This window comes from Nymphalis io, chromosome 3, assembly GCF_905147045.1.
Source record: "Nymphalis io chromosome 3, ilAglIoxx1.1, whole genome shotgun sequence".
In the NCBI taxonomy this organism is placed as follows: domain Eukaryota; kingdom Metazoa; phylum Arthropoda; class Insecta; order Lepidoptera; family Nymphalidae; genus Nymphalis; species Nymphalis io.
This window is the reverse complement of record NC_065890.1, coordinates 1,840,918-1,867,422: the sequence shown is the minus strand read 5'-3', so window position 1 is coordinate 1,867,422 and position 26,505 is coordinate 1,840,918. Positions and strand designations below refer to the sequence as shown.

The 26,505-nt window shown below is 32.7% G+C and overlaps 1 protein-coding gene and 1 non-coding gene across 4 annotated transcripts in view; one reads left to right on the top strand and one right to left on the bottom strand.

Moving 5' to 3' along the window:
• The window catches only part of LOC126781290 (zinc finger protein ush), a 222,682-nt gene that overhangs the window by 168,911 nt on the left and 27,266 nt on the right, over positions 1 to 26,505 (top strand). The window lies entirely within an intron of this gene.
• Positions 10,988 to 11,061, bottom strand: Trnai-aau (transfer RNA isoleucine (anticodon AAU)). Its single transcript has one exon. It is a non-coding gene; the product is annotated as a tRNA-Ile (tRNA).

Here is a 26,505-nt window from a genome sequence, read left to right as displayed (position 1 = left end):
TAGTGCTTTTATTCTAAAATTTTCGTCTTTTTTTGTGTTTGCAACTTTTTCAATTTGAAAATCACTATCAAATTCATGTTGTGTACATTTGTCGCTAACGCATGATAACTTGAATAATGCCTTTTGTGATGATCTTGTGGAGACGTAACTTACATTTAAAATGTTGTTTTTAATAATGCATGTTACAGTTATAAGTTCATTTATTAACCCAGTAAAATTAAAACGCTGATCCCAAAAAAAAAAAAATTATAATTATCCTATCTATGAAAGGAATATCCCCTGAGTTAAGATATTCGTTAAATAGATTTTAATCAAAACATCCCCGTATCTTATACGAACATCCGTCTGAAATACAAAATTCGAGTCCCCAGACTACAGCGAGTTTGCAACACGTCGGTGTGCTCCAAGTCGGTGATGTAAAGACGCTTATCGAGTCGAGCGCCCGGGAGATTCGGCACGGGGCGATAGGCGAGTGTTCGCGCGCGATAAGGTCCCGTCGCTGCAGCGCCGGTATCACGCCCGCCCAGCTATCACGCTAGCCACTATCACGCCCGCCCAGTGTCATATCATGCCTCTATCACACCGAGAATGTGATTTATGCATTTTTACTCGAGTTCTACATTCTTTTAAGCGTATCTGTTGTTTGAAAACTACTTTTCTCGGTGTTTTCAATGTTTTTGACGATTGAAATTTCATTTAAAATACAGTTTAAATAATACTTCCTCTCGAGAACGCCTACATTGCACGGCTAGTGAATGTAAAACCGGACTTAGATCGTCGATGGAGCGGAGTCATGAAATGCTTATTATGGCCGCTCCAAGAATCTACACTTACATCTCAATTGTAAAACAATGTTATCTGTCCGAATGAAACTCACTTTTCAATTGTTTATTCAAAAATGAACTTTAATTAAACTATATTAAGCCTAATATTAGATGTTCTTATTTTTGCATCGTACCCACACAGAGCGTTCAAAAAATCGCAATCGCAACAATTTGCGCAATTAATTTTCAACTTTATTACTTGTGTTATACAATTGAAGATCGTTTAGTGTAGTTTGAAAGGTTATTTATTAGGTTAAGGGTGGTATAACGCCTCCACAGGCCCGTAGGTCTGAACGCTGGGAGATAGTATCGATACGAAGCTAACTAAATACGTGCAAACTTGCCTTCGAGCTGTGGCATTGTGTGGCCTAACTTCTCACTAGCATCGCTTGATCGATGAGCTTTATATAGTCTACGAAAATATATCGTATAGACAAAAACATGCACGATCATTGAACGGTTGATAATTCGATTGATAATTATTATTATCACAAACGTTTGCAGGAATTTAATTTATTTATTTATTTAAGCTCGTCTGGGTAGGTACCACCCACTCATCAGATATTCTACCGCAAAACAGCAGTACTTGGTATTGTTGTGTTCCGGTTTGAAGTGTGAGTGAGCCGGTGTAATTACAGGCCCAAGGTACATAACATCTTTGTTCCCAAGCTTTGTGGTGCATTGGCGTTGTAAGCGATGGTCACCATTTCTTACAATGTCAATGTCTATGGGCGTTGGTGATCACTTATCATCAGGAGGCCCAATTTGCTCGTCCTACCTATTCTATAAAAAAAAATGTGTGTGTCAATTCTCGCTCGACCGACTTTGCTGAAATTTTGCACACACTTGTGCACATACTAGTATTCTAACATTTTATACATTTAAATAGATATCAAAAAAGTTTTAAATTAGCATAATCTGATCGTAAACGTAAAGTTCATCAATTATTGTAAATAAACGTATATAAAACATTTCTTTGATATAATTTAGTTACAAATAATATAAAAATATGAATGCGTATAAATATATGAAACAGCTTCTTTTATTTTTCAGTTATAGCCGTTTAACGAAATATAATTACGCAATAGCAATACATTTTATAATTTTTAATCTGTATGCTTTAGAAGAAACAAAAGCAGGACAAAGGCCCGTGCCTCTATTTCCTTGATCTTACGAAAGGCAAGTAAAGTATCGCATCCCGCGGGTGCATTGATGCTGAATATTGTCACAATTGCCGGCAGAGATAAGAAAACTAGCCGCATTATACATGATAATGGAAATCGTCGTTAGTTTCAAAATAATCTTAAAGTATTTTCGTTTGCAAATGTTTTTTACTTACTTAACTTTTACTATTAGATTTGTTTTATTTTTTTACTAGTTATCTGTCTCGGCTTTTCATAGATAGAGCGCATAAATAATAACACATAAAACCTTTATATCGTAACACATACGCTCGTCTGGGTAGGTACCACCCACTCATCAGATATTCTTGATTTTTTTTTAAATGTATAGGCTAGCGTTTGACTGTTATTACACCTAATGGAAAGTGAGATACAGTCTAAGATGGAGCGCGCTTGCCTATTCACTCTAGACTTGAAGGTACCCACATTGTAGGTGGTGGGGAAAACGGAGGTCGGGGGGGTATTCCAGACCTTGGCGGTGCGTATCAGAAACGAGGAAGCAAATCGTTTCGTACGTGTCTTAAATACGTCAACTACGTACGGGTGCAGATCTTTTCGATGCCTCGCAGTTCTGTGGTAAAAAAGTGACGGAGGAACCAAATTAACTAGTTCCTGAGCACACTCTCTGAAATATATCCTGTAGAATACCGACAGACAGGCAACCTTACGGCGATGTTCTAAGATCTGGAGTTTTGTGACCAGTGTCTGGTCGCCAATGAGCCTTCTAGCACGACGATCCACTTAATCCAAGCCAGCTTCAAGCTGGTACTTAGCAGAGCCGTCCCATTCTACCGCAAAACAGCAGTACTTGGTATTGTTGTGTTCCGGTTTGAAGAGTGAATGATCCTGTCTAATTAAAGGCACAAGGGACATAGAATCTTAGGGACTGAGTTCCCAAGGTTGGTGGCGCATTGGCGATGTAAGCTATGGTTAACATTTCTTACAATGCCAATGTCTATGGGCGTTGGTGACCACTTACCATCAGTTGGCCCATATGCTCGTCCGCCTTCCTATTCTATAAAAAAAACTCTGTTAAAGCTTACGTGATGCAAGCCAGTCAAACTCCCGGTCGGTATGATTCTTTCCGACATCTTCAATAATCATTTTCATATTCCATATAATTTAGACAAAACCTTTATGTATTATAACCTAAATATTTCTCTTGAAGCGCTCCGTCCATTGGTGACAGCCGTATGAAAATCTGTTCTGTAGTTTTAAGTTTATCGTCTTCAGATAGACAGAAATAACTTTGTTTTATAATATGGTATTGATTAGCTTGTTTCTCCGCACGGTCCGCGTGGAGGGTCGTAGCGTGATGTTATGAGTAGATATTTAAATTAAAACAAAGAAACAGACTCATGCTTTATATCTGTGATTCTCAACCACTGTGCCGCGGCACTTTTCTGTGCCGCAAAATTCTAAAATATTATGTTATTGTTGTATTGTTTATGCCGCCATATTTATGTTAATATTATTAAATAATATGATTTAAAAAGAAAAATCCTTTTAACATGAATAGATACTTAAATCCATAAATTTTGATATGGGTCGGTATCTATTTAACGCAGTGTGTATAGGTATGTAAATAATTTTTAAACTTATATTTTGTCAAATTTTGAAATCGTTAAAAGTGTGCCGCAACAAAAAAACGGTTGAAAATCATTGCTTCATATAATATTATAAATATCCAGAAACAAATGACAGGGGTAAGATGAGAAATATTTTTATGACAGAAATGTTTTATACAAATATTACATATTCGTTGCTTATTATTAGACTACTTAAAATGATTTAAAAACAATGAGCTACTCAGTAGTTTTTAGTATATACGAATATAATATTGCTTTAAATATTTTTCTACATTTAGCATGTAAAATACAATTAACTTTACAGATAACATAAATTATGACAAAAAAAAACGACTCTCAAATTTAATTACTCATAGACACACTGTCGCTAAAAATTTTAAAAATAGAATTATACAATATATAAAATTACAAGAACATTTAATTTCACGATTGTCATATTAACCGTCTAAATTTAAAGCACGTGGAACTGCGAAGCGCAGCTACTTATACTATAATATTATATACAAGAACATCCTCCGAAATGCGTTCCATATTCTGGGACAAGTTTTACTTATATGTGACTAGCAGTCTGAGTTAAGCTTTAATAAAAAAAACTCATTATTTATTATTGTATATGGTTATTAAACTGTATACTAATACAGTTAAAACTTAATCAATTATTGTTGGCATCTGTGTTAATATATAAATAATACCTTGCTTTTGCGTATTTTGACAACGATTGGCTGTTGATTGATTGATTTGATTTGCGTATAAATTTCATCTCGTGCTTTACGGTGAAGGAAAACATCGTGAGGAAACTTGCATGTCTAATTTCACTGAAATTCTGTCACATGTGTATTTCATCAATTCACGCCAAGCAGCGTGGTGAAATAAGCTCCAAAACTTTCTCCTCAAAAAGGGAGAGAAGGCCTTAGCTCAGCAGTGGGACATTCACGGGCTGTTATCAATTGCTTCTACTGATAAAAAATGACATTAAGCTAGAAATATAATTCAAATCAAGACCTATGCATACATGGACAGGACAAGAGTACTATCCACGTTTAAACTCAGTGGAAAATGAAATTTAACTTTTCTGAAAATGCTATTTACTATGTTTTATGTACTCACATCGTTTTTAACTGCTCGTTTATCACATACGCTTTGTTCTCTTATCACGGTTGCTACATACTACCATTTAGTACCGCGAAAATAACTAATAATTCTTTGTATTAGTTTGTTTGGTCGACACGGGTTTAGGGAACGTAGATGTTTTTAATTTACTAGAAATGGCTTCTAACCAGGTCAGATTAGGATTAAAAAAAGGTAATAAACTTGTAAATTTGTTGTGCAATCTACAATCCTTTTTACAGATCGGTGGTTCTTTTAACGCCAAACTAATCAACTAAATATTGCATTCACATATAATTTAAAAAAGGCCATTACTTACTTAAACAAGGCTACTTCTTTTAATATTTAAACGCTAAATTTGTTATTTTTTTAAAGTTCGATAAATTTCTTAAAAATTGAATTAATCGGGCTATGAAAAAATCAGTCCCGTCTAAATAAAATTAATAATGATTTTGCGTGAAACTACGACAAAACTATATCTAAGTAATTCGTAATACAAGTATCAAAAACGCACGCACCCAGCACATCCAGCTGCTCTACATCTGGCTGTTTACGTGCCGTATCTCGCGGGGCCCTCACGCGGCGCTAACGATTTATTTAGCGACTGTGTAACGACGTTTGCACGGCCAACGCCACACGTCACCGTGTTAGTTCCGTTTTTATCGCGCTGATAGCTCAGATTTGATGATATTTTGTTGCGTATATTGTGTCGCAGTAATAATATGGAGTATCGACTGCTTCTCGTTCGTCTAGTGCTAGATTATAATCCTGAGGCCGCGGATTCAAAATTTTGTGCCCAAAAAAAAAAGAAGTGAATCAGTGTGCTGTATCCCTAAATTCTCATACGCTGTTTATTTTTCTTTTGTGTGTAATTTGTGTTTGTGATTGATCTTGCTCGTCGATGAAGGAATCGTGGGGAAACCTTGAATATATCTGATGAAAATTTGTCACACCTGTTTCCACCAATCTGTATTGAAGCAACGTGGTGGAATAAGCTAGAAATGTTATCCTCAAAAGGAGACGAGCGAAACCTTTATTATTATATTATTAACCCTTAATAACGCTAGTAGTCTTTACTCATCCGATGGAATGTTCTCGAACTGAACTACAATGTATGTTTACTTACAATATGTAAAGTTACATGCTTTTATATATACAATACAATTCATTATTTTAAAAATGCCGAGATGGCCCAGTGGTAAGAACGCGTGAATCTTAACCGATGACTTTAGATTCAAACCCAGGCAAGCACCACTAAATTTTCATGTTCTTTGTTTGTGATTATAATTCATCTCGTGCTTTTCGGTGAATGAAAACATCGTGAGGAAACCTGCATGTGTCTAATTTCACTGAAATTCTGCCACATATGCATGCTACCAACCCGCATTGGAGCAGCGTGGTGAAATAAGCTCCAAATCTTCCCCTTAAAAAGAGAGAAGAGGCCTTAGCCCAGCAGTGGGACATTCACGGGCTGTTACGATTTTAAAAATACTTCCTGTGCTGAAAAAATACTGCGACACAATTAAAAATAAATCGTGTTGTTTGTATACAGTTATTATTACGTCATACATATTTTTTAATTTTATTTGAAATCGATTATTACCAATTAAGAACTAATCTACTTGAATAAAGTATATTAATAAGATAAATAAGAAAGTATTGTATTTTCAAATGTTATTTAATTTTGATAACAAATTAACCTGCCTTTTAACTAAGAAATCGCCCCCTTAAACGGAACGAACAAAGCATTTAACACTCCGGCAACTATCGCCCTGATGGTATCAACCCCTAATTAAATACAGGCTATTGACGGTAGACGGCCGCTAATGGACTACAGTAACGCTTTCCTTTACTTAACTGAATCGGTTAAACTCATAAAATTTGTCGCAAGTAATGTAATGCTTATATTGAATGATTTAACTACTTACGCAGTCTGTGCACGCGTTGTTAAATAATGTATTTTAGCTTAATTTTAGTATTGCTTTTACGCTTGATACTTGTTGTGTGCTAAATAAAAAAACTTCAAATTAATTCAATTATTGTTTGCTTAATAAAGCTATTATGCGCAATAAAAGTACACATTAAAAAAAACTAATTTACGTATATTAATTATTAATTTTTATTAACCGTTTACAGAAGTATATATTTCATTTTAACATTAAGTGTAATCTATTAAACGAAATCAGAAAACCCTTACCCGATACCCAATAAATGAACAACAGATTTACGATCTACCGGCGATCTAAGCTATCACAGTGTCGGGGAAGCGGCCGCCTCTAACGGCGTCGTTACGGCCGCTAACGCCGGCTAACGGCTGTTAACGCCGGCTATCAGCGATAGAGGGCGGGCGGAAGGCCACCTGCGGCTAACGTCCCGCCCGCCTTAATGCATCCGCACTTATTTATTCCCGAGTTACGGCCTGATATGTTTCCTGATGGTTATCTGAAGGGACATATTCAAACGAAAAACAGGACGTCGACATCCGCCGTTTTATTGAACGGATCGACGATTTAACGTTCTAAATGGTTATTAAAGGCGTTACTTTTAATACATGAGAATGTATCAGAATGAATTTCAATTTTTTTAAGCATACTTAATATGAAAAACTATAATAAAAGTATATACATATATTATACGTATATCATCTTAGCCGCATCGATCAATCACTTTCCTAACTTCAATAAACTATGTAAGTAACTTTATTAATACAATCCGTAAAAATACCGCGAAAAACGGTTGTAAAATGTCAAAAAGTGATATGCGATACTAGTGCGACAATAGTACACGCATCACAATTCTATAACACCACAATTTGGTTGTCAACATTTCACGGATGAGTTACGAAGTGAGTTTATAATAGGATCGCACTACTGTTCTCATTTATAAATGTCAACAAAAAAAACCTTAATAGTTTAATAACCACATTTGATGTTAAATAATATTTTATTAATATATCGTCTAGCCTGTTCGATTTTCGCAAAACTCATTTGAGTCTAGATTCAGAAATGATAAACAGAGCAGTAATTGCTTTTTGTGTATCCATTTTTATTAAGAAACACAACGTTAAAGCACTTTGCACACATACGATAAAATGTCTTATGAAGGCAGTCATAAATTATCATTTTTATCGTATCTGTTATTTACTTTAGACAATATACACTCATTGTACTAAATGATATTATTATGGCTTATTTTTAAATCGAAAAAAATGAGGATTTAACCAAAAAAAAAATTAAGACGGTAAATGAAATAATATTTCCAATTAACGTCGACATATTCAATTAAATTAGTTATTTTTCGTAGTTATAAAGTAAGATATTCTGTTGTCTGTGTGTGTTAGACCTTTAACGTCCGACAACGTGAAACAAATTGCCACAACAAATCATCGTAATGGATATTTGTGGGCGAATTTTGCTGTGGAAGGTTGCGATTTTGGAGATTATATCAATTTTTACTAGTTATTGTCTAGCAATTATTATTTATATCATATTTCGAGAGTAATCTTAATTTAATCTGTGTTCTTTAATTAAGTAACGGCCTATTTCCTGGGTATGAAGAAAAATTACAAGCAAAATCCTTTCGTACAAGTGCTGAAGTCCTGTATTTCAAATGAATAAACAGCTCGTGTATAATTGCGATGTAAATGACTTCTAAACTTTTAACGAATAAAATTCAAACTATTATTATTTCTAACTTTCACGTCTTTTATGTTATTAATTTTTTTTGTTATGATGAACAAAAAACTAAAAATAAGACGATATAAATCAATATTTCGGGGTTTTAACATGCGACTTATAAAGTGTAATTAAGCAACTGGATTCCAAATACTTAAATATATAAAATAACATACGGTAGCAGAAGTAAGTTGGTATTTATTTATTAACAACAATAACAACAACAAAATATTAATGTTTATTTTTACTCTTGACACCCATAAGCCTCATCAGCTTGTTTGGGAGCTGCTTAAACTAACAAACATAAGCTCTATACAAACTTACATATATAATTAAAACATACATACATCAAACATGATAAAAAGAAAAAAAAACAAAGTAAAACAAAATAATATACGGATGAGCTTTCACTAAATAAAACAACACAAAGCTATTTTAATATTGTACGTATTAAGAGCGTACAGACATACTTACAATATTAAATATTATTATTACAGCGTGTTAACGTATAACGCATGTCCCACTGTTCCTGTCCTGTTGAGAACAAGGTTTTTAAATTATTCCGTCACGCTGCTCCAATTCGGATACAAATATAGCAGAAGGACATCGAACACTTGCATCCTCATAATGTTTTCCTTCATCGCCGAGTTGAATTATTAAGCACATAAAAATTCGCTTGCAGGTGTTTGAATCCACAATCTTCGATGTATTAAAAGAAATTAACACAAGGCTATGTCTATTATAAGAACTCAGCTTGAATAGATGTTTCAGCGCAAGAAACAAGATAGATCTCAAGGTGTGATGCCTGGGAGCACTAGGTCAGTAATGTTGAAGTTTTTAAAAGGCCTATTTTAGTGCTTAAAAAAGACAAATTTAAAAAAAAAGTATTCAAAGAGGTTGACTTTGACCTGCTGTGAGAATTAATTGGATGATTAATGAATTTCTCAGAGAATTAAGTCACTATCATAATAAATAGCAATTGAAATATTAAGATCAAAACTTGATCTGTGAGAACTATCTCACAGAACTGCAGCTCTGGCCCTATATCATTCAGTGGTACTGAATGTAACTATAAATAACCGTTTTGTTTATAAAACCTAATTCCATATAATTACATAAAAAGGTGACAATAATTTCTAAATAATTCAATAAAATAGCGACACGGAATATTGGAGAGATTGTTCCAAATTCAATTGTTGTCTTTCTGAAAAATATTATTCCAAACCTGAACCTCCAAACAATACATTATATTGCTGGGCTCCATACAAAGTACTCCATGTAATTAACGGACCAAGAAATATCTACTTAAATCCTAAAGCACTGCTGAACTGAGCTACCGTGTATAACTTTATCTTGAAATGGGAGTTTTATCCCTTTCTCCCATCTACATTTCTCCTCTCAATAAAGAAATGTCATTTTAAATAAATTTCTGATTTACTATTTACAATCGATAAATATTTGTCTCGTTCTTGCACCAGTTAACTTTCTCGTGTTATCTCCAACAAAAATACTCGCTAGCAGTTTATAGTTGGTTTTAGTTTAAAATTTCACCAGTGCGATACGGTCGTATCTCGCGAAGTTTTACTTTGTGCCCGCTTCCGAAGATACGCCGTGATATATTCGGAGGAGATAGTTCAGAACTTACTGCTATCCGCCCGATTGTTTGAGACGTTTTAAATAAATATATTTTATTACATACCGGCCACATCACAGAACGGAAACATTATTGACATTTTCGAATTCGAAAATTATTGATACTTATTTGCCTAACAGTTATAAATTAAATACGTTAATAGAAACCGGTTCCGGTTTGAGCGATGAAAGATCCCATTATCTAATTACAACACAAGTGATAAAATGTCTTGAGTCCCATGTTCGCACCACTAAGATAATGTCCGGGGTTATTTATTTGTTTATATGTATTATTGATCGATTTGTGACCACTGGGTGAACACTAGTAATCATAATTCGTTATCGATTTTCATTCAAGCTTTACAAGATTCAGTTAATGAATAAACCCATGTGATATTCGCCTAATACGGTACAATAAACGGCGATACTTGCTCAACTGAGCAAGTACGTGCTTTAAGACGGCAACGATACGTGACGATAACAAGTTTGGACCTCCAATACAATACAAACCGAAGTCGTTCCTGCGTTTGGTACAAGAATATAGAATAAATACCATAGAGAGTATGCATGTATATATAGTGCTTAAAATATAAATTATTATTAAGATTAAAATATTATACAAAGACAAGAAGGAATGGTTAATATTTCACACAAAGTTGTCGACTCCGCAAAGTGAATATATCGCAAGGAATTGATATATAAATTAAATAAAGCGTATTATTGTATTTAATAAAGGATATATACGATGGCATATAATTATATTATGTTTATTGTAATTGGAAAAAAAATAACGCTGATTTTTTTTCTTGAATTGAATAACTTCCTTATTTTTGTTGCCGGTTTTTTTTTATTAGAAACATTCGACCCGTAGTAGTTTTACATAGAATTTAATCTAGTAAAGTTCTTGAATACTATATTTATTATATGTTTCGAATTGATATTAATAAGTCACAACAATAATAAAATGTAAAATATCTAAGTGGCCCATGAGGGGATCGAACCCGCGACCTTCGCGTTATTAGCACGACGCTCTAACCAACTGAGCTAATGGGCCGGATGACGAGTTATGCAAAAATAACAAACACACTTTCAAAATCTTTCACATTATATTAAATTAATAATTAATAAAGCTTTTTTTATATTTAAACTATAGTAATAAGGCAACTTGCTTTATAGATAGATTATATCGTATATAATCGTTCATCATATTATAGACTACTAAAAAGTATAAAACCTTTTTTGAATCTAAATGAAACGTACAAAACAATTATATCAAATGTTCTATTTAAAAACTTATCATTAACGTTGACAACTAACCGCTGTCACCAACAAATTAAGGCACATTCCAAACATTGCAACTAATACGCTTTAGATGTTCTTCTAATTAAACTGTTATGTTAGTTGCACATCTAATGTCGCGGCAATGTCGCGCGAATGTTGCACGAATGTTGCAATGTTCACGATAAGATTGCACTTCGGAATTTGTGCATACATGAATACTTGAATGTTCTTAATGTTTTTGATAACGGCGTTTTGAAATATGAATACTTGGATTTCGTTAACAAACATACTAACTGCAAGCTCGTATGTTGCAAATTCTGTTGTTGTTACTGCGTTTTAAATTTAGAACTATACATAAATATTTCGGAAGTATTATATACTTATATAGATCTTAACGATACGATAAAAAACAACAACCTTTTTAATAATGAATATTTGTTAAAATGGTCCATATGGTACGTACAGCTTAGCCATTTCGTTCGATATTAGCTTTTATTTAAACATATATAAAGTTGTAAATTGTATGCTTGGATCTTTGCTGTTATCGGCATTATAAGTATGTATATTTATTATTAATTATCAACATTACGACATTCTCGTATAGCACCTAATGGTATCTGTTATCTGACGATTGCCGGTAACAGAGGAACATTCATTCCAGACTCCATTGCTATCGCGGGATAAGCTAAAAACATTTGGATAGCCGTGAGACAAATGAATCACTTTGCCATTATGGTATAAGGGTGAGTATTCACGGAGAGGTTTATCGTTTAAAGCGATATGCCATATTAATACTGTTATCTATGGGAAGGATTGTAATAGTAACTTGTATTAAATAATTAAAGAACTTAGTACAAATGTTTCATATAATTTAATCACATAATTATTATTATTATTACAAAAGATAACTATGTAAATTTGATTAGTTTTTTTTATCAAATATAAATAGTCCCTCCTTATCCCCACCCAACGCAAAGCTGCCCATACCGCTGGTCGCAATTCCACGCTTAATACAATTGTGTCCGGATATTGAGAATGTGTTTCGAAATGTTTTTCATTTATGTTTATTAGAATTAATCGAAATTAGTGTTAAGTATATTTGAAATAAAATACAATTATAATATTCTTTATTCAAAATAAATGTAAGGCTACTAAGCCCCTTCAGAATGTATATCGTACCAAAAAAACCGCTAACAAATTTTAACTACTCTAATTTTACCGATCATACTATACACTTATAATAATATTATGTATTTATAAATGAAAACTGACTCAATGTATTATCATCTATAAAATTTCTTATCAAACAATGTTGAAAATATGTACATAGTCCGAACTTAATGACGCTAAACCTCTTTAGTGTCACTCTCTCTAAAAAAAGAAAATGTCTGTCAACAATGATTTGACAGAACCACGTGGTTACAAAACCACGCTTCATCTTTTTATTTAACCTTTCCCTAGCCTAGCTCTCTAAAACTATAATCTAATACTAGTTTTCATTAAACAATAATATAATAACTGATTTACAATAATTGTTTACATTGTAACGTAATAATGAAACAGCGATTAGCACATTTGAGCTATCGACGTTGGGTCGCACCGTATGCGGGCGGCCTTACCGCAAAGATTACGTCCAAACTGATAGAGCGGAGTGCTTTCAGAGATAAGGCGGAGACAAAATCGGCGTATGATTCAAATTGCACGCGCTGTTTATCTCTTGTTAGCCATGTTTTAAGAAAATTAAACTGCATATCAACTAAGGAATCGAACTTAATAATTTGTGGATTATTATGTTTACGTTTGAGCTGAAGTGGGAAAGTTTTTAAGTGGTCTGCAGTTTGTATTCATGTTTGAGAGATTGTTCTTAAATTAGGTTGATAATAAACACATATCAAGATGTTCTGATATGTGGGCGAGCGTATACACATCGATTATTGAAATAGTAATATTTTAGAGAATATAACATTCAATAATTCGTAAGGAGTAAAATTAGAGAATTCTGGTTTATCAAAGTAATATATAAGGTAGGTAGTAAATAAAATGGTGATAATGTTCCAGGACCCTTTTGATGGATTTCACCGCCAAACATCAATAATCTGCCTTGCTGTATGCTTTGAGTGTTTAATTGTAAGTCATCGTAGATAAAGGTACAACATCTTAGATCCCATCATTGGTATAGCATTTATGTTGTCAAGGGTTGTTTATACTTCTTGCACTTCCAGTTTCTGTCAGCAAATAACCACTTATCATAAAGAGATTTCTTCATTTTCCTAGAATAAATTTAAAAAACGTATAGAGTTCGTTAATGTTGGTTGTTACGTATCAACGCAATTTAATGCAACTTCAGTCCGAAATTTGCTTCTTTTATAAAAAAAACTTCGTGGCTTTTTTACTTCGTTTCGAAAAAAAATACGCGTATCATGTACTTCTCCTTTCAGAGTCCTTAGTAATTGACTTAAACGTCATACCAATATCTGGCAAAAAGCGGCAAACACGCTGTAGCGCTATTTGTTTTCAATAAATATACGAACCATTTGAAACAAACTTGAAAAAAAATCACTAGTTCAACATCACCAAATCAAATCAACTCGCCGTATTGCGGTGCAAAAGTGCGCCCTTTTCAATTTATCACACAGACGCAGGCCTCATGTATTCCGTTTTTCACCTCCCTCGTTTCTGAACTTCACACGCGTCTGCATTGTAACCTGTCTTTTAATTTCAATCAGTGCAACTACTCTCTCTCTCTCTCTCTCTTTCTTTTTGAACCTTTTAATATGAGTATTGATACTAGCAACTAGACCATTAATAGTATATTATCACGTATAAATATACAAAGTTACAGTCAACTACATTTATATTCTATTAACAAACATGGAAAAATAAATAAAGCAAAATTTCACTTTAAAAACTATGAGTATTAGGTTTGCTTGATTAATTATAAACGAATGAAATGTATGTTTGAACCAAAGTTTTTTTTTTTTATAGAATAGGAAGGTAAGTGGTCACCAACGCCCACAGACATTGGCATTGTAAGAAATGTTAAGCATCGCTTACATCGCCAATGCGCCACCAACCTTGGGAACTAAGATATTATGTCCCTTGTGCCTGCCTGTAATTACACTGGCTCATTCACCCTTCAAACCGGAACACAACAATAACAAGTACTACTGTTTTGCGGTAGAATATCTGATGAGTGGGTGGTACCTACCCAGACGAGCTTGCACAAAGCCCTACCACACCAGTAGTTGGACAAAAAATTATCAAAGAACTTATCTCCATCGTATCGACACCTACAATGCGTTTATTCTGAGCCTTCAAATCGGAAAGTTGCATAATATGTTGTACAAACATCTGGTGCGATTGTTTTTTATTTAAATCTTGTAAATTTAATTTAGAATATTAAATTTTACAATACTTAACAATAAATCAATCAATTCTTCACTCAAAATAACACTTTGAAATTGTTTCAATAGCCTATCACTGTTGCTTCAAACTCCCAAATATACATTATATAAACTGCAAATATATAATTAAATAGTTGTTTCCTTAGTTTTTATTTAATAAAACGATATGCACTGAATTGACACAAGACTTATACGAAAAATAAATGCCATAGATAAAACTAAAATTAAAAATATTAAAGCATTTATATATACATATTCTTTTATATATATTTCACTTAACATGTTTACTTAGTAAGTTAAATGAGTGATATGTTTTTCGGTTGTGTAACTCAAAGGTGTTATCGTCGCATTGTGTCCAACAGACCGTTACTATCGCGTGCACAACGCTCAATTTTATTTCAATAGTTCATACCTCGTATTAAACACAAGTTCAATAGAAACAAACCGAACGTTATGACGTGTTTGCATCTTTGTAGCGCAAGAAGAGCTTTGAACAAATTCTACACAATGTTTAATGTGCCTTGAGAGCCGGGGCGGCCCAGTGGATTGAACATTGGATTTTGATTGGTTCAAACCAGGATGACGTTTCATGCTGAAGTTTTTCAACCATTCTCCTTTAAAGAGAAGCTTTTACCCACGAGTTGGGATATATTTTAATTTACTTCATTGCTCATTTTTGCACTACACCGCAATATTTAGTTATTGTTTAGCTACGCGGTCACATCGCTGAATATCAACAAATACTGCAATATACTGATGCTGGTATACCACCGGCATTCTTTCAAGACGGACGTGATCATTTTGTAGTATTGATAGTGTGAAAGTGAACTATTTGTTAATGTCATTCCTTGGCAGCTTTTAATCAATTCTATGGATTATATAGGCTCTAATTATGCTATTCATGATTTATTCTTAAACTTAAAAATATAACAAGTTCGAACATGCAACCACACGACCTATATCACATAACTAAGAATACTATACCTTACGATACGGATTGCTATAAACCCTGTATAAAGTTACGTAAGCTTACATATTTTTTTTATTATATATATTTTATATATGTAATTGAAAGAAAGCGTATTGAATATATTCTTATATTTTATTATTTATCTCCCTAACATCTTATTTAGATAAGTATATATTGCGTTTTACATATAGTGATATTTGAGAAAAAAAGAAATGCATAAATGCATGAAAGAAATGAAACGTTTTTGCGTCGAAAACTTTTTACTCAATCATTTAAAATTCGATATTTAATCCCCTCACATTCGAAAAGGCTTAACTTTAAAACATTCAAATATAACGTCAGTTTCAGCGTAATATTTGACGTATAATACAGTAAAATGTTAAAGCATCGTACGTAGTTGAATCCAGTACTGTTTACCTTTTGGTCGTGTAAGTCAAAGGCGTTATCGGCGCGGCGCATCCATCAGGCTGGCTATCTCCGCCGCACACCGCACTGCGCGTTTTATTTCACATGTATAAACCCAGCTTTAGCGCTTAGTGCACGATGAAGCATGGTTGCCACTATTTATATAGAATTTATGACTGTTCTAATATTACTTTTAAAAAAGATTTTTTAATTTACGTTCGCTTTTGTAGTAAAAGCCAAAGTAGAGATTAATGTAAGCTATTCCTGTGTAAGTGATTGCTTAAACAATATACTTTAACATTTGAGTTTATAACTAAAATACTTTATATTATCTGTATGATAAAATGGTTGAGTTTAAAAACAGATTTGATTTTCATTGATCATTCTATATTTCTGATGTAAATTCAGGCGAAGAAAAATAAAACCGAACTCACTTCAAACATTATGAGAAAATCGAATTACAAATACATGCCGAGAATGTGATTCTGGTCCAAAAAAATCTCATTTCAATGTCAACAGAATCGAGTTTGAAATGTCTAAAAAAAAGTTCGATTCGATTCGTTTAACTCGCCTTAAAAAATGTAAAATAAAATTTTCTCATATCAATATTTCATAAAAGTCGAGTCATTTGTATCGGCCGCTATTAGCGGTAACTCGAATTTTATCTCGAGCAATAAAGGATCGACTACGTTTATAAATAATAAATTGCTAACAATAAGGTCCGGTAATTAGGATATAAATTCTTGAAGACGATATGAAAGATATGAGAACGAACCTGATTTGCTTACGAGTGCCGTCAGTGTTCGTTTCCATTTTACGTACAGATAAAACACAACATCAGCGAGATAATCGCCGAATGCACTCACAATTATATCCTTTCGGATGGGAGCCATATTGGTTTTCTAATGACGTCATATCGTACGACATTTAAATAATACCGTTATATTATAATGAAGTTTTATAATATAACGGTGTTTTTCGCAATATATAAAGCAACTGACAATCGCTTTATATATTTCTTAATCGGTTATGTATGCTGCTATTATTTACAATTATAGATAACGTAACAATTATAATGCTTGTTTGTTAAACTGTAAACGTTCCTGATTGTGTTACATAAAAAGAAAATCCCATAATTTTTTTCTATGACGTTAGTTCTATTTTGACTATTTTTAAAATCCAAAACCATAAATACAGCACAATTATATTCGTTGAAATATATAAAATAACTTATTGAATTGCAACGTTTTTAAGCTATACCGTATAAACACAAGCCAGTTATTCATCAAAAGAATATATGAAAAGTGTAACTGCATATATAGTACCATATATTTTATAAGATTTACTCATATACAATTAGAGTGTATCTCCATTTACCCAACATTCCTTCACTTTGCATAGAATACAAAATCCACATCTATAAATACACAGATAAAAAAAAATATCTATCCATCCTGGCAACTATAAAAAAAAAAAAAACTGACGTAATCAAAACAATGCGATCACGCTCATAATGATAAGATGCTTTCAATTTTATATTTACTCTCGATAACGTCTGGCAAATAGATTACGTTCACATTAGCGATACCGTCCGTCTGTTTATATCTATAAGTGGTCGGACGTATTCACGTCTGGCTATCACTGCTTTGATGTGAATCGAGAAATATACCTCGTTAGATGCGTGTGGTATACTTAGACACGGTTCTCTAGATTATTATTATTATTATGAAATAGATACAGAGTTATAGATAGAGATAGCCTAGTGGTTAGAACGCGTGAATCTTAACCGATGATCGTGGGTTCAAACCCGGGCAAGCACCACTGAATTTTCATGTGCTTAATTTGTGTTTATAATTCATCTCGTGCTTGACGGTGAAGGAAAACATCGTGAGGAAACCTGCATGTGTCTAATTTCATTGAAATTATGCCACATGTGTATTCTACCAATCCGCATTGGAGCAGCGTGGTAGAATAAGCTCCAAACCTTCTCCTCAAAAGGGAGAGGAGGCCTTAGCCCAGCAGTGGGACATTAACAGGCTGTTACTGTAGATACAGAGTTTCGATTCTAGAAACCGTAAGCTCTACAATATATATTTATTTAATTTTTTGTGTTAAAGGTTCGTGGAAAATAGTCCACCTAGAAGTGGTGGAATAGATTAACGATGTAAGAAATATCAACCGTTCCTTGCATCGCCAATGCGCCGCCAACCTTGGAAACTGAGATGTTATGTCCCTAGTGCCTGTAGTTACACTGCCTCGCTTACCCTTCAAATAATAACGTAACAATACTAAGTATTTCTGGGTGGTACCTACCCAGACGGGCTCGGACAAAGCCCCAACAAATAATATATATATTAATTTATAAAATTATATACAATATATTATTTAAAATGTTATATAATAACAATAATATCAAGGTTAAACTTTTGCTCGTCTTAAAGAGATTCTAGTTCGCCTGAAGTAGTTAAAAAAATATAAATTCAACAATTCGACAGAAGGCTGTTAAAGGCAGTTTTATATTGTCATTTTATAAGCTTAACTAAAATTAAATCTACCAACGGTTCGCGTTGTAGATACTGAGAAGAACCGACAAGTTACACTTTTATACGGATTATTGAAATGCATATAAAACGTTCCGGTAATACAACTAAACTTAGTTTTAACTACTCAACCGGTACAGAAAAGTACATAGGGTACGTAAAACTTAGGTAAAACCCCCAAAACACGCGGGCGAAGCTGCGAGAGATAAATAGTTATTTATAATATTGTACGTCTAATATATTTGTATTTACAAATATAAAATCGAAATCATTGGCTAACAAACCATAGAAATGAAACAATTCACTATATATATATTCAGGAACTTTACATAATTGTAATATATCCTGCATATGTAATCCCATTTCATCTCCAATTAATTCATATATCATTTATGAAATTTATGAAATCAAATAATTAAATGCCAGTTCTAATCTTAGAATCACCATACATTAGCTATGCACATAACTATTGCGCAATACATTGAACGTAACATCCCAACCCTATCACGTTACGACATTACATATTCGATTTGCTATTGAACTCTTGACACGAACCTTTCAAACATCAAGATAAACAACAATAATAATTATAAAACCTCCCACACACGATACGACGAAGTGAATAGAAATCGCACGAGTGTCGTGGGTTTCATTTGATATCAGGCATCTCAATTACCCTTTTTTGATATTTTTTGGTTTATAAGCCGTCTGACGGTAAGCGGTCTTCAAACGGTGTGATTTATGATATTATGTATGTTTTGTCTCTATTTAATATATTACGAAGTATTATTGTTTAGCTATAGTATAAATAAATTGTTGGTGGTATCCAGACGCGTTTGCTTAAAGCTTTAATGATTATCAATCAAAGAATAAAATTTGCTTACTAGATAAATCGATCGACAAACTGAATTAATAAACTTGACGTTCGACGATTAAGAAAAACTGCTGTACGTCTCAAGCTTACCTCAACTGTACTGTTTCTGGTAGACTGATTCCTCACCATCATATGGGTGGTTAAAGTGCTTGAATGCGAGATTGATGGATCAACAAAACTTCCTTAGGGAGCCCCCTACCCCCTTACGACGCCAATATAATTATGAAGATTTTATAATAATATAGTTCTAATTTTCTCTGTAGTTGTAATATTTAAAAAATAATATCAATAAAATTTTCATAAGGAATCAAAATATTTTATACAAGCTTGATTCCAAATTGACCCGGGGACCTCAGTCATACGTAGGCATTGTCGCCCACCCAACAGATAATTCAAGTGTGGATATCTTGGGCCTATATGAGATCAGTGGATAGACCCACGCATACTTGTGTATTCCATTTATATTTCTTACGCTTTAATCCATATCATAAAAATATTCAAAGCTTAAGCCATTATGTATATTTCTATTGCCTACTTTTATAAAAAAAAAAACATTTTACCGCCTTTTTAAACATAGTTATGACTTTTTGGTTAAGTTACATACCAACTGATATTTCTACAATTTATTATATAGATTTCGTTTCGTTTGGAGAACAAAAACTTAAATAACAACGGAGCCTCATAAAAAAATTATACAATTATTATCTCTAATGTATCTAAAAATAATCATGCTCTTCTTTATTTTTTATCTGTTATTAAAATGTCTTAAAATCATAAATTTGATAACCATGTGGCCAGATCATGGATGCTTTTAGAATGGAACGAAAAATAAACAATAGGTATATTTCAAAACATTTTGTCCCTTTTTATTGTGTATTTATATTTTGTCCCATTTTGGCCAGCGATAGGCCAAATATATAACAAATTAGTCTTATCAATAATAACGACCAAGTAAATGTGTAATCATTTTATAATTACGTAGCTTATGCTTATGTTGCAGAAATTATTTTAAAGTAATTAAAGGGATTCGAAGATATACATAATTTTTTCAAAAAAATATCATATTTCGAATGTTTTATTTTTTATTTTACCGGATAATTTTATTTTGGCGACTCTGAGTGGATATTTGAAATGGAAGTATTATTATTGAGAACACTGTTGTTTTAAAACAAGTATCTTTTAATCCATTTAAAATAAAAATTGTGAGGCTTGAAATACAATTGTAAGATTTGACCATAGCATACCAATAGGTTATTTTACAAAACAAACTAAAGCTCGTTCAACACTATACATCGCAGAAGCAAATACTTTTGAAGCATAAAATTTTGACGTCACGTATTGCAGCGTTGCTTTAAAACATCTTAATATCATTTAGATCTTGCTCAAATAAATTACACCTAATAAGACAAAAGATCATGCTGACACGTGGTCAAAGTTCGTTACTCAAATCATATTTTAAAAAAAGTTAAAAAAGCTTTAACAATGTAGAAACACTGCACTTATACAGTTTGTAATATTTTCGTCTCACTGTCGCAGTCACGGTTGCCGTCGAATTGTTTCATTTGATAATATATGCAAATGTTCTAAAAGCTTTTATCTTATACAATGGACGACGATATTCATATTACTCGTGATAAGGAAAGATATTAAATTAACATAATACATTTGTTTTTAAAGTTTTGCAAAACGTGGCATTTATTTATTTGTTTTAATTTATTATTGCAATATCATATTGTGGTATGTAACTTACGGTAGTCGGCCAGGTTTCTTTCACCAGCTCCTCAAACATCAACTGTAATATATATATATATATATATTACAGTTGATGTTTGAGATGAGTTGGAAGCGTAGATTATGATGATGCCTGGTAATAAAACTACTAAATATTAACATAACATTAATATATATAAAATAGAAAAAAAACTCAATTAATTACCTTTTAATTTTCGTTATAAAAGAAAAACTTAGATCATATGGTTAGCAAGACATTTGCTATATAAGGAATGTTTAATATTTGTCACAATATCGTTAAACATAATTGACCTCTCACGTGACGCATTCATTAGTCTGTCGTATTACTATAAATAGATACTAAATGATGTACACAATTAAATTATTATTACATTAAAGATTAAAGATCGTTGTCGGTTTGGTGTTGCCACACGTTATTACTACTGTTTTTGCAGTTATGTCGCACTCCTAAATTGGGCTAACGATAAACGTGTAACTGAATTACAGTCGATATGCAGGTTTCCTTATGATATTTTCCTTCACCGCTGAGCACGTGCAGAATTATAAACACAGACTAAGCAAATGAAAATTTAGTTAGCTTGCCCCGCTCAGACTTTGAACCTGTTAAAGTTTCCGGTTAAGATTCACGTCTTCTACCACTGTGTCACGACTCAGTTTTGGTCTATGTTTATTAAATGTGTAATCAATATCTCCGCATCTGCTTACACGTGTTGCGATAGCAAACATTACAACTATCTACTCATAATAAACGTTCAGTGTTCCGTACTCAAGTGTACTCTTGAAGAATTCTTTCGAATCGTAAATCGAAAAATAACCAAATATATATTTTTTAATTATCAAAACATTACTACATTTTTTATTGATATTCGAAGTAGTTTTCGACTGTTACAATATAGTGTGATACCTGTTAAAAGTTTAAGGTTTGGAGCTTATTCCACCACGCTGCTCCAATGCGGGTTGGTGGAATACACATGTGGCAGAATTTCAGTGAAATTAGACACATGCAGATTTCCTCACGATGTTCTCCTTCACCGTAAAGCACGAGATGAATTATAATCACAAATTAAGCACATGTAAATTCAGTGGTGATTGCCCGGGTTTGAACCCACGATCATCGGTTAAGATTCACGCGTTCTTACCACTGGGCCATCTCGGCTTTTTATTTAATTTATCTAAATAAAAAATTAATTAAAATAATAATTATCAAGCATCGACTACAATAATTGAATAAAGAAAATTTTTAATAATCTGTTTCTGTGATTCGAGTAGTGTAACGCCACCCTTAGCAGTAAATTAAGACGCGCGCAGATAACGATACATAAATCCCCTATCGTTCAATGGCCGATCGCATCGAGTCTACTCTATATCCCGATAGAGTTTGCATTACATCTAATCGGGAGAAAGGAAACGGAACAGACACAGGTGTATATAATCGTCTACATAGATTTTTATTGTTATGCTTTACTATTATAATTCGGATTTCTCTTTCGATGGTAACATAAAAATAACTAAGTTGATTTGCATTTATATTGGGAAATGTTTATTAGGTAGAGCTTTGGACAAGTCCGCCTGAGTAGAATAGAAGAAGAAAGAATGTGGTCGCATTCTTCCGTCAAACAGCAATATAATGTTGGTGTGTTCCGGTTGAAGGGTTAATTAGTCAGTGCAACTACAGGCACAAGGGATATAACGTCTTAGTTAGATAGTGACTTATCATCAGGTTGCCCATTTAGCAGTCTGCCTACGTATTGTAAATAAAATTTAAATAAATATGTTACAGAATAAATGAAAAGAGAATAAATAAACTTTATATTATTACTAGAAAATATGTATGTATGTTGGAGTATATAAACTGTATGTTATTGACATTATGTGAGCAATCGCTCATAATGATAAGTGGAGTAGTTTTCCCGCGCTTTTTTTATTTCAAAATGGCGGTCGAGTAAATATCCAAAATGGCCTGCAGTTTTCTCATTTGCATAAGCAATTAACATCTATATTCACTGCTTTTAAATAAAAAAAAAATCTCATGATAATAACTTTAAATCCAAAATAAAACTCCGCGATCTGAAATATATAATAATAATAAAAAACTTTATTTTACATACATTATAGTTGTAGTTGTGTTTAGTACGTATCAGTAAATTCTCGTTTTAATTAATAAACTCCAATCTGACAGCTACGACAGCAAGACACTTGTGTGATAATATATGTATTTACATTATTTACTTGATAAATAACCAACAAAGTGTTTCCTCTATTTATCGTTTATTAACGTGGACATCTTTACTATTTGACAGCAACATCCGTAGAAAATGTAACCTTAAAATATTCATTCAAAAACTTGGTTAATCGCGATTTTAATAAGGAATATTATGTTATAGAGTAAGATTCAAAGAAGTGTCAAAGATTATAGAGTTATAATAAAATTAGAGCTGACTACTTATGCCACCATATTGGATTTTTAGTCTTCGCTATATTGTGCTTGTGACAAAAAATAAAGGAATAATATATGAATAATATTATAAAGAAATATAATGGTTACTAAAACTGTACAAAGAAATAACAAATCTTAATTTCAACCCTCCAATAAAATGCTCTTTGATTTTTTTAAAACAAATGGATATCCCAAGATGCAAGATCGATGGTTCACAATAAATCCCGACACGACAAGCAACAAGGTACAAGATTCGATACCGGATTCTATTAACAGAATACGAAGGACCTAGGCACGTTGACAATGCCTAGATCACTATCAACGGCACCCACGTCGTAACTGACTTTAGTTGAATATATTAAAATCTCTTTTGTAATAGATATTTCGTTTGTCTATGGTTACTTGAGTTTCCTCATTGCATTGATTAAAGTCATAAGGGGCATACCTTAAATTCCATTACTGGCTACGCAAAATCAATAATAAGATTGGTCGGACTTGTTTAAATAGCAATCTGGGCGGTAACCACCCACGTTTTATTAATTCTACCGCCAGACATCAATATTTTGTAATACGTTTTGGTCGTATTAGTAAGTGAGCCAGTGTAATTACACGCACAATCACGGAACATTTTAGATCGAATAGCACAGCGAATGTAAGTGGTGGCTTATTATACTTCTTACGGTGTCAGTGTCTCTTGCTGATTATAACCATTATTAGCATTTGATAGACAAGTTACTCCTCTGTCTTAAAATAAAAAAATATATCCATGGTTACTTATTACCAGATAGCAATTATCTAAATATACCAATTACTATTTTAGTTTCCTAAACATAAAGGCTTTCCAACATTTTGAAATAATTATAGTTGCGCTACTGTAGCCATTGAGTTATTTTGATAATCTTCCGAGGAATTCAAAAATACGAGCACTACGTTAACAATTTCATATTCATAAGTTTACGTAAAAATCCTACAATACCTCGTCACGGCACAAAACCTGTTCAATATTAAAAAAAACTTCAAATAGCGTTTCATATCTATGCAACTAATTTGATTTTAAATAACGAATGCACCACAATAATTATTAAAAATTCCCACTATAATTGCGTTTCTAAATTACAAGATGAATAAACTAAAAATAACTACCAAAAATAAAAAAAAATAAACTCATATCATAACATCAGAACGCGCTATAATTTATGTATAACATACTGCGTGTTTGTAATTAAGAGTGCAATCATTTCACACGACATATCTAGGCGGGCCTGGGTGTGTGTTACAACATTGCTCGAAATATTGTCTGTGAAAAGACTATGTCATTCTGTAACGAACAATTCGGGACATACCTACAATTCTGTATACTCCCTAACGATTATTAATATAACGCCTACATAACATATTTTTTTAACTAGCTTTTTTTACTAGTTTTATTATATTTTTACTAGCTACCCGTCCAAGCTTCGCTAGTATAATGCATATAAAGTTTATATTCCAATACATATAACTCGAGTGTTTTACGCGTTGCACGCCAGAAAAGCTCCCAATTGGCGTAATTTTTCCGACATCTTCAATAATCGTTATATTTCAGTCAATTTAAATAAAACCTCAATGAACTTGACTTGATATAGAGTGACAAGTCATTATTTTTTTTAAATAATAACTTGTCACTCTACTGTGCTCTACATAAGAGCACAGTAGAGTGACAAGCCGTCTTTGTATCTCATTCATGAAATGCTTAAAATCGACTAATGACGACGGTGATAAAGTAACTTGATGTGTGTCATCCTGTATATGTTATAAATATTATAATCAATGATTTTTGAAATTTCATAAACATAGTCTGTTGTGAATGTCCAGTTTGTACTTATACAAATTATCAACATTGTCTAATGAAGGAAAACGTACGAATAAACCTAATCAAGTCTAATTAACTTAAAATGTTCTTAGCGGCAAGGTAGGTTAAGTATCGTGATTTCTTCCTATTAAATTTTGAGTTGATAAGGACTAACAGAAATCAGTAGCTATGGAACAGGTGACTGGCTTAAATTAATTTTATCCATAATATTATCACATTACGAGTCCGACAGGATGCCTTCAAAATACAATTAGCTTAACAGAATTATGATAAAATATGACATTATTAAAAACTCCTTTATAACAAAAAATAGCTTGATTCAATGCATTTATATTTTATTTAATCTATATTTTCATAAAAGACAGCTTACGTCAAATTAGCGTGACAGTGGGCTTTCCTTTATCTCTTATCAGTGGATGTCACGCTAAGCGTAGCGTGTTCATACGCACTTTTTGAGGCACCTTTGACAAACACATAGATATAACAAAATCTACCGGCTTACCCTCATATGAAGCTAGGAATACTTTTAGACACGGCTTTATCCATTATAATTATTTAAAATGAAAAATGACGCTCAACATGAAAGTAATGAAGATGATTTCCCTAATACATTAAGAGTACTCAAATATCACACTTGTGAGCTTTTTCTCAATATATAGTGCTGCACTTCTCTTTGTATACCTTTTTTGCTTTCTTTTATATTACATAATGTGATATACAATAAAGAGGCAGTATTTATAGTAGAATACAGGAATCATGTTATCTTCATCGCCAATCAATAGAGAAATAATAATGCATGCGTACTTGGCATTGAACAAACAATATATTCTAAAAACCACATTTTCTATTCTCCGATACATCTTTTATTTATCAAGAAATTAATTATGTACAAAACAGATAAAAGTGGGTTCTTCTTTGACAAAACACAAAGAATGTATTTGTCAAACGAAGTTATATATTTGTATAATACTAAAACAAAGACA